This window comes from Dasypus novemcinctus, chromosome 4 (genome assembly GCF_030445035.2).
Source record: "Dasypus novemcinctus isolate mDasNov1 chromosome 4, mDasNov1.1.hap2, whole genome shotgun sequence".
NCBI classification, from domain to species: Eukaryota; Metazoa; Chordata; class Mammalia; order Cingulata; family Dasypodidae; genus Dasypus; species Dasypus novemcinctus.
In genome coordinates, this window is record NC_080676.1 from 52,654,644 (window position 1) to 52,673,608 (window position 18,965).

Genomic DNA, 18,965 nt, shown 5'->3' on the forward strand with positions numbered 1-18,965 from the left:
CTTTAAGTGAAATCATTATCTTCAGACAGTAATAGCTGTATTTTGTCCTTTGTCTTCTAATCCAAAATACCTCTGTAAACAGCTGAATGTCTAATTCACACAGTTTAAATGGTTCTTAATTCAGATTTATGTTCAGCTCAAGTCCACCTTCTTCACAAACTTGACTGAAGTTCTCCCAATACTATGCCGCAAACTTAATTCTCCCCACTCCAATCCAATCTCTAGTCTCTCCCTGGAGAGCAATACAAGACTGCTACTCTGAGAGCCACAGTCCCCACCAGCCCTGGAGGAGAGACTCACCTACCTATACAACAAACAGGTCTGTCCTCCCTGGTTGGGCTGCACACACCCAGTCCAAAAGACCTGGAGATGTGGTGTTTGTTCATTTAGCTGGCAAGTCTCTAACCGACGTATGTGCTTCTGGAGAGGCATCAGTATGTGGTTTCCTGATCCATATGCCATGATTTAATAGGTATCCTTAGGGGAATTAGAGTATTGCAATAGATGATCTTTCTGCTAATATTTTTGTTTTATTACCCAGTGATTTAAATTGAGTGGATATGTAAACCACAATATATGTATATGATGATGAACAGATTGATAATACCAGAATCTTTTAATGATTAGGTTCTGGCTTCTGGAAGAGTCATTTGTGAAGACTGCATGGGTAGGGATAGATATGTCAGGAGCTTGGGGATGGAGGAATAAATAAGGAGAACTTCAAGGTGGTTTACGTTGTCATGTCCTTCGTTCTGCGGCATGAAACAGCCATCAAGTTGCATGTATTATATGGAGCCCCAGAAACAGCAGGAAGCACTAGCCCAATGGAAAGATATAGCCTTATTCTAAATCTATAAATCAATCAATTAAAGACCAGCATGGTCCTATTGCGGTGATACAGTTCTATCCTGCCAGTGTATGTCCTTGCAGTATTCCTTGTTGTGAACATTTGTTCTCTGTATATCCTTAGAAATGAAATTTCATGGAACATAAAAGCCTAAACCTTTAGAATGTCAGATCTAAGAACATTAGGCATCATCTAATCCAGATCGTTTATTTTACAGTCCAACAGGGGTTCAGAAACATGAGTTCTCATCATCAAAATTAAGAGAGATACAGGATTATAGGTTTAAATGTAGACATCAGCAAAAAATATACATGGCCTTTGATTTGATCTCTGAATTTTTTGACTGGCTCCAATTAATTAAGGTGCTCATTAAGTCTGAATTTACATCCAAAGGCACAAAGAAAGGCACATAATTTCATATGTATCAAAGAGGGGAATAAATGGAAAATTTTCCAGCACATCATCCATGACTTTTTATAACATTATGCCACTTTAAATCCTAATTTTACTACCATGACCTTTATCAGCATATTCCATTTGAAGTGGCTCTCCTTATCATCTTAGACCTAGCACAGAGTTTCTGAAGTATATCCATTTCCAGAGGATATGGAAATTTTCTGATTCAGAAAGTTTGTGCAATCTCAGGTCAATCCATTAATATCACTATGTTTCACTAACAGGAAGGCAGTCTCATGCAATTTAGGATGTTTATGTATACAAATACTCCCTTAGCTGCCCCTTGAAAATGTAGCATGGAAGAACCATTGATTCATTACCCATCATCGTCTTATCAATACCCAAAAGATCTTCAAATTCTTTAAACTGTTGTTCATAACTGTTGGCATCCTGAAGAAATTCTATTCCATTCACTCAGAAATTCAGTCACTCAAAGTGACTCACTTAATTTTAAACTCATCCCTGCCAGGAAGAGCTATTTACTATTAAAATGAGTTGATGGCTCTAGAGAATGACTTATAGATCTGACATCATTTGTAGCAGTCATTCTAACCTTTGAATCTGTCAATTGATCACCAGAATGAAACACAGTCCCATACTGCATAACCAATGATATAATGGTGCTCCAAAACTTTGTATAACCTTGTTCCATTTCCACATTTGTTATAGGACTTATTTCCAAGTCAGAATATTATCTCTGCCCACAAAATCAAAGTCAATGGCTTCCTAAGAGAATAATAACTTCAAAGACAGAAAGCCTTAGTTAGCTCTGGGTCCTGTCTTCAAGATAGGAATGGAATAAAGAGTTCACCCAGATGTAGAACAAATCTTGCCATCATGCAATCCCAATCTGAGTTATAGGAAAACTTTGTTCTCAAGGCCCCACTTATTCATTCTTTAATTCATTTAACAAACATTTAGTAAGTGTTTACTCCATGGCATTGGGAGAGCACTGGGAATTCAAAAACAAATAAGCTATGTTCTTTTTCTCCATGCAGGTCCTAGACCTCACCATTAACCAAACAGTTAATAAAACATTAACCATTAACAAAACAGTGCTCTACAAAACCACATCTGTCCTTATAGTAAATGTCTACATAATTGGTGAGCAGACTACACAGATCAGCATTCAACCTTTCTGTACTTAGTGAATGGGTATTATACTCTCTACTTACCCTCTCAAAGCCTAATAATTTTGTATGTAAGAAAATTCTCTCAATAGTCTCTACCTTTTCACTAAAGTAATCAATCCCTTACCACAAAGGTGCCTCAATTGACCACCCAATTCTACCTCTTACAAGAATTTATAAATAATCACCCCTACTACCCACAGGCACATAAACACATACAGCCTTTGCCTTGCCTCACAGCTTGTTTAATGAGTGAATCGCTTGGGTATTTCTTTAGGTTCCTTCATCCCGAAGATATAACACCAAGAACAGTGACAGCTAATAATTCCGCTTATCACTCAATATACTTCAGGAACATCAGGTAGGCAGCCTTTGACACCAGGAGAAATTACAGTGGTTAAATCAAACCCCAGGGGCATGAATTTTCTATTTGTAAAGATGTTACAAAATCAAGAGAATAGTTATTGTTATGGAGTTCTTATCATGTGCCAGGCACTGTAAATGTTTAGCAAGTATTATTTAACCCTCACAAAATCTCTATGAGGTAGTTACTGCTATTCACCTTATTTTGGAGATTAGGAAATTGGAGCCAAAATCTTGCCCAAGACCACACAGTAGTAAGTGTGGAAGTCCAGCTTGAGCCCCCAGCAGTCTGACTTCAAAGTCCGCTGTTAAGAGGACATAGTTAGGAAAACTGAAATACAAGATTTTAGGAATTTATTGTCTTAAGACACCTGAATATTGACATTAATTCTTCATATTTTCTTTAAGAATTGTCCTTAGATTTTGGTTAATATCAAGTGTAATGGGAAACCTCCAGTAACCACACAATTTTGTCACTACCTTTGTAGAGTTTGATTTGTACCCAAGCCAATCTGTTTCCAAGTCCTGCCGTTTCTGCTGTATCATGATTGCCTCTTTATAAGGCTTGTCTCTCATTTATAGCTGTGGAAGAGATTAAAGAGTTCTGAAGGGATTAACTGGATTTTTAAAAACACATGTTAAAATTTCACCATCATTAACTCACTTAAAGTTAGCCAATTGTTTCCATCTAGGTGTAGAATGGCTGGCTGCATCCGAAAAATGTTTTTATTGTGCTTTAGAAACTTATAACACCTTGGTAATAATGGAGAAATAGTTCTGAGTTTCTCATCTGCTAGAAAAGAAATCCCCATTCCTCTGAGTCTACCCTAAAATGGAGTAGAGGAGCCAACCATCTTCAACATCCAGAAATGAACTTCAGAGACACAAAGAAGTGTGTCTAGTGGAGACCTGTGAGGCAGACAGTCACAGCATCCCATAGTGATTAATGACACCAATATGAAGTCCCATGTCTGTTGTCTGGGCATCTGGGGCAATGTTTGTGATGATGGCACATTCCTTCTTTCAATTCTCACTTTTTTCTTAAGGAAGACTGCTCATTTATATCCTCTGAGGACACTCCTAACAAGATGGATGTAGCATCATACATTTAAGGACGGAGGGAAAAAAGGCAATTGCAGGACTTCACAGGAAAAATGAAAGCTGAATCACTCTCAGTAATCTTCCAGATTTATATCCCTCCATATCCCAAAGTGAATTATCTTGATAAACATTAGTTTAGAAAAACAACTTTTCATTTACAACTGCATGGTGAAGAACCACATCACATCCATACAGTAAAGATTTTGTTTTCAGTCTAATGTGCCAATGGCAGTTTTCAATAAGAAAAAGCAATTTGCTAGTCTAGCCAATTACGATTTGTCCTTGGATGACAATAACAGCAAAGTCTGTGCCTTTGGTTCATTGAAAACATCAGAAAGATATCCCTAATACTCAGTCTATTTCTCTGTGTAGTTAAGATTTAAGGAGGTGATTAAAATTCAGTTTAACTTTGCTACCAAATCAAAGGAAAGGCTTTGCTATCTGAGGGTAGGAAAGGGTTTTCAGAACTGTCTAAAGCTTCAATGGCATGCATTTAAATACTGAGCTCTATGGACAATATTGAAGCTCAGTGCCTTCCTCACCAGAAAGTCTCTCTTTTGTGCCATAGGGGTATAAGGGCTACTTGAGGTATCTATACTACCACACTCAGATTTATTTAAACATGCAGCACTTTCTTCATTTAACACCTCTTTTGCCAAAAGATGACCCATGGGGACTAGAGTTCTGGGAAAAATGACTCCTGATTATGCCACTGACTTCCTGCATCATGATCAAAAATCATTTTACCTCTTGCTGCCCAAGCTATAATGTTAGGACACACCACAGAACTGATTTGTGAGGTTGTTATGGTGCTGGGATGGAATGGAAAAGCAGATCAAAGATATAGTCCATGTTAATAGACTTTTAAAAATGAGTAAACTGATAGCACCAGAATAATTATCCAAAACATTATTTTTGAAGTTGATCTGCTATTATTATATTAATGCAACACTGGATTATTAGTGTGAGGATGCAGGAGACATTGCTTGGTAATTAACATCATTTCCTATATCCTGGCCCCAAATGAGAATATTGTGATAAAAAGGAAACTAAACATCTCTGATTCAAGCATCAGATAGTAGTCTTGGGGACTTGAATTAGTTCAACAATCTGTTGTTCAATGTCTACTCCATTCCTGGTTTAGCTGCACCGGGGGCACAAAGATGAGTAAGACTTAACTCCTGCCTCAAGTGATTTACAGAGGTGTGAAGAGGCACATCTGCTCTCTATGTACCAAGACACCAGTCCTCTATCTGATGCATGCACTCCATGCACCCATCCACCGTTTTTGAAAATGTGCTGGTCTCCCTGTGGGAATTCACTGTCCTCATCACTCAGACTTTAGCTGCATGACTAGCACATGATATTTACTCAGTAAATATTATGGAATGAATGAATATGAACAAAATGTTATAATATGATACAAAAAGCTCTCAAATAGCAAAAAAAGAGCAAACAGCTCTGGGGCACTTCACAGAGGGCATTTGAGTTGGTGATCTTTGAGATGGATTTTGAAGGATTATTTGGGACAAGATGAGAGGTGGGTAGGATTGTGGTAAGAAAGCATTAGGGGGAAGCGGACTTGGCCCAAAGGATAGGGCATCCAGCTACCACATGGGAGGTCTGCAGTTCAAATCCCGGGCCTCCTTGACCCGTGTAGAACTGGCCCATGTGCAGTGCTGATGTGTGCAAGGAGTGCCGTGCCATGCAGGGTTGTCCCCCGTGTAGGGGAGCCCCACATGCAAGGAGTGCACCCCTTAAGGAGAGCCTCTCAGCACAAAAGAAAGTGCAGCCTGCCCAAGAATGGCGCTGCACACACGGAGAGCAGACACAGCAAGATGATGCAACAAAAAGAAACACAGATTCTCTGTGCTGCTGTTAAGGATAGAAGCAGTCACAGAAGAACACACAGCGAATGGACGCAGAGAGCAGACAACTGGGGGAGGGGAGGGGAGAGAAATAAATTTTAAAAAATAAAATAAAATAAAAAAGAAAGCATTAGGGAAAATCAGACCAAGCAAAAGGAACATTGTCTAAAAAAAGCATAAATATGTAAATGAGGATGTATTGTTTGACAAATAGCAAGTTCAGGGTGACTAAATCATATAGCACATTGAGGGCTGTAAAAACTGGAAGGTACATTGGAGCTGTATGTTGAAGTCCTTATATGCCATGGTTAAATGCATGGATTTTTTCAAAGGAAGTCATTGAAGGTATATAGGCAGACATAACATATCAATTGGGATTCAGATATAAAACAAAAAAGGAAAAACAGTAGCCTCTTTAGCTTATGGGGCAAAAAGTAATTTATTAAATTTAACCATTTATTAAAGTTCAGACATACTCTAAGAAGATCAAAGAGTTCAGGCTTGGAGTTTCCAGCAATGGTGACCCTCACCTCCACCAGGTGCAGATTCTAGCAATCATACCAATGATGCCAGACACCAGTTGCTGTCAGCTGCTTCCCAGAGAACCATTTCTGTGATTCTTGGTGGAAATGAATTCCTCACAGCACCTCCTCCCTCGCATTTCTTTCTTTCAAATGAAAGTCTTGCACACATGCATCTTATTTGTAGATCCAGGTCAGATAGCTGCAAGGGAGGCTGGGAGAATGACTTTCTAGCTTCTACCATCATATGGGGAATCCCCCAAAACATAGGGAAGGTATTCTAAAGACACTGAGAGGCCACAAATCATGGAAACTGTCCACTACCACAGAGAAAAAACACTCAAATTTATACCATAAAAGATTCCTTTGGCAACATTATAGAAAAACGGACTAGAGGAGAGGAGAGCTTGGGGACAAGTAGATTGATTTAGTAGGTTGGAACAGGAAAGAGGTAAAAAGGACACAGGGGAGTGAATGTGGTTCAAGAACACCTTTTTCCCAGGTGAGAGGTCCCAGCTTCAGTCCCTGGTGCCTCCTAAAAACAACAACAACAAGCAAACAAATGAAAAAATCAACTCAGGGGAATCATTGTGGCTCAGTGTCAGTGACTGAGCACTGGCTTCGCATTTCCAAGGTTCTGGGATTCAATCCCGAACTGTGAGTACCTCAAAAAAAAAAAAAAAAAAAGACATGGACTTCAGTGCTTTGATATTGACAACAGACACAGAACAAATTGAACACAGAACTAGCATATAGGATCCTAGTGAACAAGAATCTATCTTCACTGCTGGAACACTAATAATTCCTATACATAATAGGTGCTCAAAAATCTTTTTTTTTAAGTAATTTTTTATTTTTATTAAAAAAAAATTTACATCCAATAAAATTCACTTGCATGCAAGTTTTTTGACAATTGTGTATAGTAGTATAATCACTACAGAAATCAAGATATGAAACAATTGCATCACTCCCCAAATTTCCTTATGCTACCTTTTGTAGTCAAAATCTCACCTCCAACCCCTGGCAACCACTGTTTTATTTTCTCTGTGTATTGTTTTGTTTTGTTTTCATAATGTCATATGAATAGAATCATTCAGTATGCAACCTTTCGAGTCTGATTTTTTTCACTTAGTATAATGTATTTGAGAGTCATCCGTGTTGTTGCATGCATTAGTAGCTCATTCCTCTCATTGCTGAGGACTATCCCCTGTATGACTATACCATATTTTATCTCTTCTCCAGTAGAAGGACATTTGGTGTGTTTCCAGTTTGTGGGATTAGAAATCACTCATATTTTTGAGTGAACACAATTTTTCATTCCATTTAGATAAATATCTAGGAGTAGGAGTGCTAGGTTATATGAAACGTGTATGTTTAACTTAAGAAACTGGAAAAGAGTTTTCCAAAGTGCTGTACCATTTTACATTCCCACAGAAATGTATGAGAGTTCAGTTGCTCCATATCCTCAAAGCTCTTAGTATTATCATTTTCCAAGCCATTCTAATCTGTATGTAGAGGTACTTCATCGTGGCTTTAATTTGCATTTCTCTGAAGACAAATTATGTTGAACATCTTTTCATATTCTTATTTGCCTTTATCTTTTCTGGTAAAATATTTAAATATTTTGCCCATTATGTTTCAATAACTTTTTTTTTTAAGTTTTATTTTATTTATCCCCCTCCCCTTGCAGCTTGTTGCTATCTGCTCTCTGTGTCCATTCGCTGCATGTTCTTCTGTGTCTGCTTGTTTCCCTTTGTTGCATCATCTTGCTGCACCAGCTCTCCGCGGGGGCTGACCGTCAACTCTCTGCAGGCGTGGACCAGCTTGCCTTCACAAGGAGGCCCTGGGTTCACTTCCCATATGGTAGACGGGAGCCCAATTGGTTGAGCCACATCTGTTTCCCATGTTTCAATAACTTCTGATGAACTTATAAATAAACCGATAATTAGACATATTTATGAAAATAGAATTACCTTCACCTGTTGTAATTAGACACTACTGAGAGAGAAGGGAAGGGGTTCAGATGACACCAAACTATCTAGCTAAATGCTGATTAAGAGAGTTTAAACAAATGGCTTAGCAGACATGACCAAAGATAGCTATTCCCATGCCTTCCAATTAATTGTCACTATTCAATAGTTTGTCCTGGAATCTAAAATGCATAGAACTATATAGCTTAATAATGCTCTCCTGAAATTTTCAGCATTTACAAAAACAGATGAACCTCCGTTGGCTTTTTGTTTCCTGCTTGTAAAAGAAATAAATAAATCTCAAAAAACAATTCATATTACTCTCCAGGACACACTGGCAGTAGCTCAATGTTTGTCCTCTGAAAGAGTAATAAATAAAATACCAAATCAGGTGTAAGAAGAATGAGAAACTGAGAGCTATAGACCCTGAAAGTTAATTAAATGGTCAATCCTTTGTAATCATCTTCCCTACAGTGAAAGATGTTAAAAAGCTAGGTAAGGAGATTATACTGTGCCCTTCTGAATCATCGAAGAGCAAAAGGTTCTTGGGCAGTAGTGGGTAGCTGGTAGATGATAAATGAAGAAGAATTGCTTTCCTTACTTGGAAATGCAAGACTGGAAAAATTAACACAGCGAATTGTATTTGAGCCAAGACAAATCAACACTCCACTGGGCCTTTTGCCACAGGCAGCATGAAGCTTGTAGAATGGCCCCAGCAGATGACACTCCAAGAAAGCTGGAGCCAGAGTGGACATGAGGCCAGCCAGAATTTGGGTGCCTCACCAGGAGCAGCCAATCCTGGTCTCATTTCAAACTGTTATGATAGAACAATAGACATCAGAGCAAATCAAGAGAAGAAAACATGATATGGAATATATGCCATAACATTATGGTGGAGAAACATTAGCTCAAAAAACACATTGTGCTTTGAATCAACCCAGACAATATCTTGAAAAGGGTGGCGGGGGGTGATTCAATCTCCATCTTCAATTGATTCTTCTACTGAGGCAAAACAAAAGTGTGGGGACCTCCAAAATCATTGATTTGAGCCCCCACATCATGATTCAAATGATTGAAGTGAAGAAGAGAGATTTATATGACTCTCATACTCAGGAATTTATGCAGTAGCATCACTGGAATTAGAAGTTGGGTCCGGCAATTTTCTACACAGTCACTCTGCTGGAAATTTCCTTCTCTGTCAGCTAGGAAGAAGGTAATCCCAGCACAGAGCCTGTGACTGAGCACTTCCCACAATTTCGTTTCAGGTTTTTGAAGAAGCTTTGCCTTTATACCAACCCTATCTCTGCCACCAAAAATAAATAAATAAATAATCAGAGAACTCATCATTTAATGATTTAAAAAGACATTTAGTATAAAGAAACTCTAACTCAGCACTAAGGTGAAAGGAAAAATAAGAAACAAAATTAATAGAAAAGAATCTGATGGAAGCATCTGTCTGTGTTTGGATCCTAGATTTTCTATGTATTTGTCACATGAACTTTGGCAAATTATTTAATATTCCTGAGGTTCAGTGCTTTGATTCTAAAATTGGGTAACACTATTTTCCTCACAGGGCAATTTGATTGCTTCTTCCCATCTCCAGGAATGTGCACATCCTGGGCCATTTTACCAAGTGCTAAGATCAGAATCCTTAAGAGAGAAAGTTCTTTCTTCTTGGAGCATATGTTTTGTTCTATGAAAAATTAGTTTAATTATTACTTATATACTAAACTAATGGAAAAGAATGTGAAATTAAGAAGAATTTTAAAATATAAATTAAAAAAATTTGGATGTCACAGCAAATTCTTTTGACAATACCCACAAACATCTTCTCTCTACTACAGAAAAAAAAAATTCTCTAAAGGTGGTATTCAGTGAATAGAGTTTGGGAAAAGAAACACTCTGCTTAGCACATGGCATCAATACAGTTTCTTTCCTTCCTCTAGAGAGGAGTTTAGATTAAAGGTATGTACTTGACACTACTTGAAAATAATACAGGGAAGTCGATGTGGCTCAAGCAATTGGGCTCCCACCTAACACATGGGAGGTTCCTGGTTCAGTTCCTGGTGCCTCCTAAAGAAGACAGTGAGTTGGCGCAATAGGCAGACATGGTAAGATGACACTACAAGGTGACACAACAAGAGACACAAGAAGAAAACCACGGTGAGAGACACATCAAAGCAGGGAGCAGAGGTTCCCCGTACTTCCTAAAGAAGACAAGCAGGACAGTGAGCTGATGCAATGGCAGGTGCGGCAAGCTAATGCAACAGGATGACACAAGTGACACAGGAGGAAAAAAATAAGGAGAGACACAACAAAGCAGGGAACAGAAGTGGCTCCAGTGATTAGGCTCCTCCCTTCCACCTCAGAGGTCCCAGTTTCAGTTCCACGTGCCTCCTAAAGAAACAAAGAAGATGAACAGATACAATAAGTGCAAACGATGAGGAGGTGGGGAGAAATAAATAGATAAAATGAATCTTTTTTTAAAAAAGAAAGAAAATAATACAAAACGACTAACCAAATGTACAAAATAATATAGCACAAACAGGATCATACGCAATGAAGGAGCTGTGGAGAACAAGTAGGTATGGTGAGGCAAATGTAAGCTGAGGTGGAGGTCTGGTGAGTTTGCAAACTGTTCTTGTACTTGGACAGAGCTGGAATACACAGAGAGAAACCCATTCTTGGTCTCACTTGGTTTATAGCAGAAATGACAGTTTAAAGATCTATAACACTCCCCTGCTAACAAGAGGGCACTTTTCATATCCACAAGGGTTTGTCCCTGGACAAGATAGCTGCCCACGGGTATTCTTCTTTGGTAAATCAAAGCCATCAATTACTGCCTCCTCTGTCTATGCTCCAGGTGCTATAGATAGACAAGGCTGAAAAGGAAAAGCATTGGTGAGGTGTGGCTACTTCTGGGGCTGTTTGCTTCCAGGGATGGTGTCAAACAATTGCTGAAGGCACTGTTTGATTCCTGTGCCCATGGTGGGCTTAGACCCCAACCAAGGCCTGCCCAGAGCCTGCCATTCATCATCTGACCACATCCATCTAAACATTTCAACACGCTTGCACAGCCTTCATGGAAGGAACTGACAGTTCCCTTGTCCTGTGGCTGATTCTGCAGTAATTAAAGCTTCATTCTCTCCAACCCTTCTCTTAGTCCCTTGGTTTAATGATACTGCTGGCACAGGTAGGTGTTTATGACCAAACGCTGAATAAAAGTACACCTACAGGCCACAAATAACCCGGATTAAGCTAGCAATATTTATAAAATAATTCACAACGGAAGGTTACAAACGATAGCTTTTTGAACTGAGGTTTGAATGGTTCACAAATAGTTCGTAATAATCATTAAAATTTATTTGCTTAGACAATAACTATTGATCACTACTTTGAGTCAGACACTGTTCTAACTTATATCCAACACTGATAGTTGTACATATGGGTTGAATTTAAGCGAATCAGAGGTATAAGAATCATAGGTGTTTAAACAATTAATACACGCTTGCTAAAAGAAGATTAAAACATACTTGATAAAAAGTGAAAAGTAAATGTCTTTCCCATGACCACCACTCGCATCCTACTGTTATTATAATAATCTGTTGTTTAATTCTCCATTTTTTTCACTGCATGGATTAGAGAGAGAGAGAGAAATAGACATATATGTGTATAAGAATATAAATATACATGCATATATGTACACATTTATGTGTGAGTTTATCTATAAACCAAGTAGTACTTTTTGCTTTTTACAAAAGGCTGTTATATTCTATGTACTGTTCTTTAACATAATTTTTATTCATTTAATAATATATCATAGATATTCATCAATGAATCCTACAGAACAATTTGATTATTTTAACCTCTATGTAATGGTCCTTACACTAATATAAGGTATCATATTCTATTCCATGATTTTCCATATCAATGACTATTTGAGTTGTTTCCAATTTTTCACTATTACAAAATAAGCCTCCCATGAGCACTCTTTATTTACATCCTTCTATACCTGTGAAAGTATCTCCAATGGATAATTTCTAGAACTGAAATTGTTGAGACAATGAGTATACATAACTGAAAATATACATTTGTACCCCAAATGCTGCACCCATTTATACTCGGATCAATATCATACAAAAATGTTCAATTTTTCAAACCCTTATAAACATGGGACAATATCAATCCTTTTAAATTTTTGCCAGTTTAAAGTTTTTCTAAATGCATCTCTTGAGCATTTTTGTTGTATTAAATAACATTGTCTAATCACTGTTGGAGTTGATCTTTCTATTTATGGGCCATTTTAATTTTTGTTCTGTAAATTGCCACCTGTATCATTTGTTTGGCTCTTCCACCCTAGGGTAAGCACCAAAAGACAAAAGCTTTTTATCTTTTTCAGATTGGTTTGCAGGAGCTTTTTGTAAACTAGATATATTTGTTCTTTGCCTTCCATATATCATTTGAAAAATGATGCCCAAGCCCAACAGCTGCTGAGAAAGGCAACGCTGCTGCTGTGCCCCTCTGCTAGAACAGCTCCTCCGAGGTTGCAACCCACCTTGTACATAACAGTTTCCCCTTGTCCTCCTCCCTCCCCACTCCACACTGCGTATGAGTATCTGCCACACTATTTAAAATGTCATCCCAAAGTCATTCTTCCTAACTAAGGCACTGTCTTCCCTAATATCATTTGTTTGTTTGTTTCATTTCTTTCTCATAGACTCTTTTTTTCATTATCAGAGAAGTTGTAGGTTTACAGAATAATGATGCATAAAATTCAGGGTTCCCATATGCCACCTAGTATTATCAACTTGCATTGGTGTGAAACCTTTGTTACAACTGATGATAGAATATATTTATAATTGTATTATTAACTATAGACCATGGTTTAACTCAAGGGTCACTGTGAGTATTTTTAAAATTTTTATTCTGTTACCATGCATATAATCTATTTTCCCTTTCAATCATATTCAGATATATATTTCAGGGCTGTTAATTATGTTCACAATGTTGTGTTATCATTACAACCATCCATTACCAAAACATTTTCATCATTCCAAACAGGACCCTTGTATATTTTAATCGTTACCTTCTCATTCTCTAACCTCACCCCATCCCCAGGTCACCTGTATTTTAGATTCTGACTCCATGAGCTTGCTTATTCTAATTGTTCTAATCAGCAAGATCACACAATATTTGCCCTTTCGTGTCTGACTTATTTTACTCAACATAATGTCTTCCAGGTTCATCCATGTTGTTACATGTGTCAGGACTTCATTACTTCTTATAGCTGAATAGTATTATACATTGTAATGTATTTACTGCATTTTATTTATCCATTCATTCATTGATGGACACTTGGGTTGTTTCCATCTTTTGGCAATTATGAATGACGCTGCTAGGAACATCAGTGGGCAAATATCTGTTCGAGTCCCTACTTTATTTCTTGAGGGTCTATACCTAGTCGTGGGGTTGTTGGGACATATGGTAGTTCTATACTTATCTTTCTGAGGAAATGACAAACTGTCTTCCACAGTGGCTATACCTTTTTACATTGCCACCAGCAATGAATGAGGGATCCTATTTCTCCACATCCCCTCCAATGCTTTTATTTTCCATTTGTTTTGTTTTGTTTATAGCAGCCACTCAAATGGGTGTGAAGTGGTTTCTCACTGTAGTTTTGATTTGCAATTACCTGATGGCTAATGATGTTGAGCATCTTTTTATGTGCTTTCTGGCCATTTGTAGATCTTCTTTGGGGGAATATCTATTCAAGTCTTTTGCCCATATTTTAAATTGGGTTGTTTGTCTCTTTGTTATTAATTTGAAGGATTTCTTAATATATTCTGGATATTAAACCTTTATTGGAAATATGTTTTCCAAATATTTCCTCCCATTGTGTAGGTAGTCAGTTTACTTTCATGATAAAGTTCTTTGAGGCACAAAAGTTTTTAATTTTGATGAGGTCCCATTTATCTGTTTTTTCTTTTGTTACTTTTGCTTTGACTGTAAAGTCTAAGAAACAATTGCCTAACAGAAGGTCCTAAAAATGCTTCCCTGCATTTTCTTCCAGGAGTTTGATAGTTCTGGCTATTGTATTTTGAGTTGTTTTTTTAATAATGTGTGAGTTAGGGGTCCTCCTTTTTTATTTCTTTGCAAACAGAGACCCAGTGTTCCCAGTACCATTGCTTCTTTCCCAAATGAATGGTCTTTACCCCCTTGTCAAAAATCAGTTGGCCATAAATGTAAAGGATGACTTCTGAGCTCTTAGTTTGATTCCATTGGTCTATGTGTCATTGTTGGGCTAGTATCATGCTGTTTTGATTACTGTGGCTTTGTAATAAGTTTTAAGATTGGGAAGTGTGAGACTTTCAATTACATTCTTCTCTTTCAAGATGACTTTAATCGTTTGGAGTCCCTTACCCTTCCATGTAAATTTGATGATTGGCTTTTCCATTTATGCAAATAGGGTGTTTGAATTTTGATGTGGACTGCATTGAATCTATAAATTGCTTTGAGTAGGATCAGCATATTAATGATATTTAGTCTTCCAACCTTCCAACCATCTGGGAGTGTATGTCTCTGTTTATGTGTGCTTCTGATATTGACCTCCATATTTATAAATATTATGTTTATACTAGGATTTCTTGATTTAACAGTTTAAACATTACCTTAGGCTTGCTATTTTCATTGGTAAGAATTTAGTTCTTATCCACAATGTCTCAGTAAAGTTAAATTAAAATTTGGGATCAAATACATATTCAATGTTTATAGTATCATGGCCATAATTTCCCGATGCTAAGCAAAATAGGATATTACAATCATATTTCTTTTTATTGTACAATTTTTATTCTTATTGATATTCATAATTGCCTTCTTTCTTTGCTTAATTTTCTCAACATAGAATACTAATTCTTCTCACACTTTATAGATAACTTCTCACAGAATTTTCTGCATGCTTAAAGAAATTAGATAATTTACCAAATTCATATTTTCCCAGAGACCTCTAATCTGAAGTCTCCCATTTTCCTACTTCAGTCTGAAACCACTGCTATACAAGACTGCTACATAACTATCATCCTTAAATCCTTTAATTTTTAAAATAATTTTCTCTTTCATTTTTATTTGTGTGATCTGAGATACTTGCTCAATTTTATCTTCCAACATTTCTATTAAAAATTTCTACTCTAGATCTCATGTTTTGATTCCAAGAGCTCTTTCTTCTCATTGTTCTTTTTTTATATAGCGTCCCATTCTTGTTTCCTAGATTCAATATCGTCTCTCTTCATGAGAATGTTTGTTGTTCAGCTACATTTAGTTTCTTAAATTTTCTTCTGTTTCTTGCATTGTTTCCATTTCCTCAAAGTTAGTTTTATTTTTCTTCTCTGGTGGTTTCTGTCTTTCATGTTGTATACTTTGAATAATGCCTTCTCAGCCTTGTCTGTCTATTCTTATTTAAAAGTAAGGCATTTAAAAGCCTACTATAAGTCTCCTCTCATGCTGAGGTGGGACTTGCCAAATGGTGGACTTCACTGTAAGATCCCATGGAAAGCTGAATTTCTTTGGAAGACCCTAAAATATCAATATCTGTAAATCTTTTCCATGTACCTGGTCAGTTTTTTTAGAAAAAGATCTCCCTGACTACCTGTGAGAACTGGTAAAGTCAAAGCTTGTCACAAATATTCTGAGATCCTGTTAGGAAAGGTGGCTTGCCATTTCAGTTTTCAGTATTCTGACTTTTACCTAAATCCCCTGTTTTGTCTGGGGCCTGATTTCTCTGAGTCAAGAAGCTAGCTGCTTAAATTTTCCCAAATATTAAACCCATGATCCCTTCTTGACAAGGCATTCACCTGCCTTCATGGAGTAGCAATGAGACCTGAGGATCTAATTATTCCTTTAGAGATTTTTAGACAGATTTCCAGGATTCGATCCATACTTTCCACTCCCCATCCATGATCTTTGGTGCTTCTATTCTTGAATCACAATAAAGATTTTTCAAGACAAATTTGTGTGTTAGTCATTGGGTATCCCGTTCTCAGACTACTTAGGTTTTTACCACTCTTCTAACCATCTGATTTCCATCTTCTAAATATTTATTAAGATCTCACAACCATTATTATTTCCTCTTCTGTATTATTTATCCTGATGGGTTTATACTTCAAAAACTCTTTTACTGCAGTTTCAATGGAATGCATAGAAGGAAAGAGAGAGCATTGTGTGTCCAGTTTTCCCTGTCTAACTGAAAGTCTTTTATGTGAACTATCTTAAATGCAGATATTCCTGAAAGTATCTATCAACCAGGAATTTCCTTCTTTAGTGTAAATTAACATCATATCCTTTTCCTAAGAAGTCTTTATAAATGCGCAGGGAAAGTTTGGGACCAATAGGAAAAGCACAGAACTAGAAGTCCTGAAAGAGGCTTCGGTCCTGATTCTGCCACTAATTAGTCCATTTCCTTCAGGAAGTTATGTCTTCATGTAGAAGCTCAGTTTCTTCAGCAGCAAAATGAGGGAGTTTTACTATGGGAGTGCTAAGGATTTTTATTGATTTTAAAACATAATTAACTTTTTTATTAAATACATTGAGGTTGATAGTGGAGCAATTCTGACACATGAGCATGTCCACAGGATAATGCAATTTAGTATGCACGTGGGATGGGCAAGGAAGTCCCAAGGAGAGAGAGAGCAGATTGACAGTATGGACAGAAGATCAGAAATGGGAAGCAAGAGGAGCTACACACAAGTTTGCCTACTTCACAAAGAGGCAAAAAATCATGATAGAATTTGGGAATTTGAAATCAAGTTTCTGTAACTATGAGCATGTCATATAGATTAACATATAGCATAGCTAACATATGTAAAATACCTGACACAGAGTAAACAATTAAAAGTACTGGTTTTTTTGTTTGTTTGTTTTTAATATGGCCTTGCTAATTGTCATTTGGAATTTTCCCTGCAGATACTTCTGAACAACTTTTCTGGCACACCTTGACTTTCCAAAGCCTATGATTATCTCTCCATGATCTGATGCACAAGATCCCACACAACTCAGGGTAGGGACTTGGCTACAAGGTATGCTGAAATTGCTAAAATGTTTGTGCTACTGGGAACTAGGAGAAAACTGTAAGACTGTGGGCCTAGAGTTAAAGAAATGGATGTGTCAGTGGGGCTGCACCCCAAGGGTCAGCATCCAAAGCCTTCAGCCAAGCTGGATGGTCCAATCCAATGGATGGGGCACAATTCCAGAGGTACAGACAACATGTGATCATCAAAATCAGTCAGCAGAGTAGTGAAATGACTCTTTATAGGCTGGGCTATTTGGAGCAGGCCCAGTCCTGCTCCCAATCTGATGACTAGGAATAACAAGTCAATCCTTGAAGAGAGAGCATCCCAGGACAAGGCAGAAGGCCAGGTCCCAGCCAAGTGGCTAAGGCTGTAAGGGCGGGGTTGTGGTTATGGCAGGAACTTTGAGGCCCAATTTGAAAACTGAGACAGAAATCCACCCAGTCAAGCTGGGTTAGCATGGCTGGGTCTAGAGAAGACATGTCCAGGGCTCCTCCCATCAGATTCATCAGACAAGACATGCAACAGCTCCACACTTACCCTTTGCCAGGTCATTTTCTTTTCCAAAGAGAAGTGGCTAGGAGAGGAAAACAGCTGGTTGGAATTGTTGAATATGAAATGTTCAGAATATGAAATTAAGAGAATTTTTTGGAAATGTGATCCAAGGCTTATAAACTGACTGGAATGAGCACAGAACTTGCCAGTCTGTTTGGAACTTTATCAGAGGTACAAATGTTTGGTTTAGTGAGCATCGGGCTTTCAATGGGGATCTAAAAGAGTATTTTTTAAAAAGAAATTTTCTTTTAATGTCAGTTATCAAGTTTGTTAACATTCTCAAACTTCATTTAAAAATAAAATTTAAAAGAACTGTTTCTTTTTCAATTACGCAAGCTGACAAGCCCATTTTGGATGTGTTGTTTCTGATGGATGAGGTCAAATTGCAATAGATTGTAAGTGTCACACAACACAGCATTAATAATGTAATTTTTTTAAGATTTATTTTTCATTTATTTCTCTCCCCTTCCCCCCTCCCCCCAGTTGTCTGTTCTCTGTGTCTACCTGCTGTGCGTTCTTCTGTGACCACTTCTATCCTTATCAGCGATACCAGGAATCTGCGTTTCCCTTTGTTGCGTATACTCTGGTTTCTCTTCATATCATATAAATCTTTCGCCTTTAATAATGTAATTGAACAAAACATGCATAGCAGTGATGAGTGTAACAGAGAAAATGTTTTCTGAAAGACATATGCATCTAAATATATATTTTTCATTTGTGATTCTTTTTCTTAAACTTTAATTTCTGTGTTGGCCTCCGCTGCGGCACTGCAGGCGGGTCACTGCAGGCGAGTCGCTGCCGGGGATCGGGCCTACGCCACGGCCTGACCGGGGCGGCAGCGGGCGGCTCAAGGCTTGGTGGGGACGCGCGGTTCGATGGAGGAAAAACCACGGAGACGAGGTCTATGCACAGGTCTGATTTTATTCGGGAAGTACATGGGGTTTTATAGTGTCATGGAGGCGGGGAGGTTGTGGGAGGGGCATGTCCGCGGGGCAGCTGAGGATTGGCTGCAGAGGCAAGGGCGGACCTGCGGTTTATGACGTAAGCCATTGATGGCAGAGGGGGTTGTTTCCGAGGTTGTGCCGGGGCGGATAC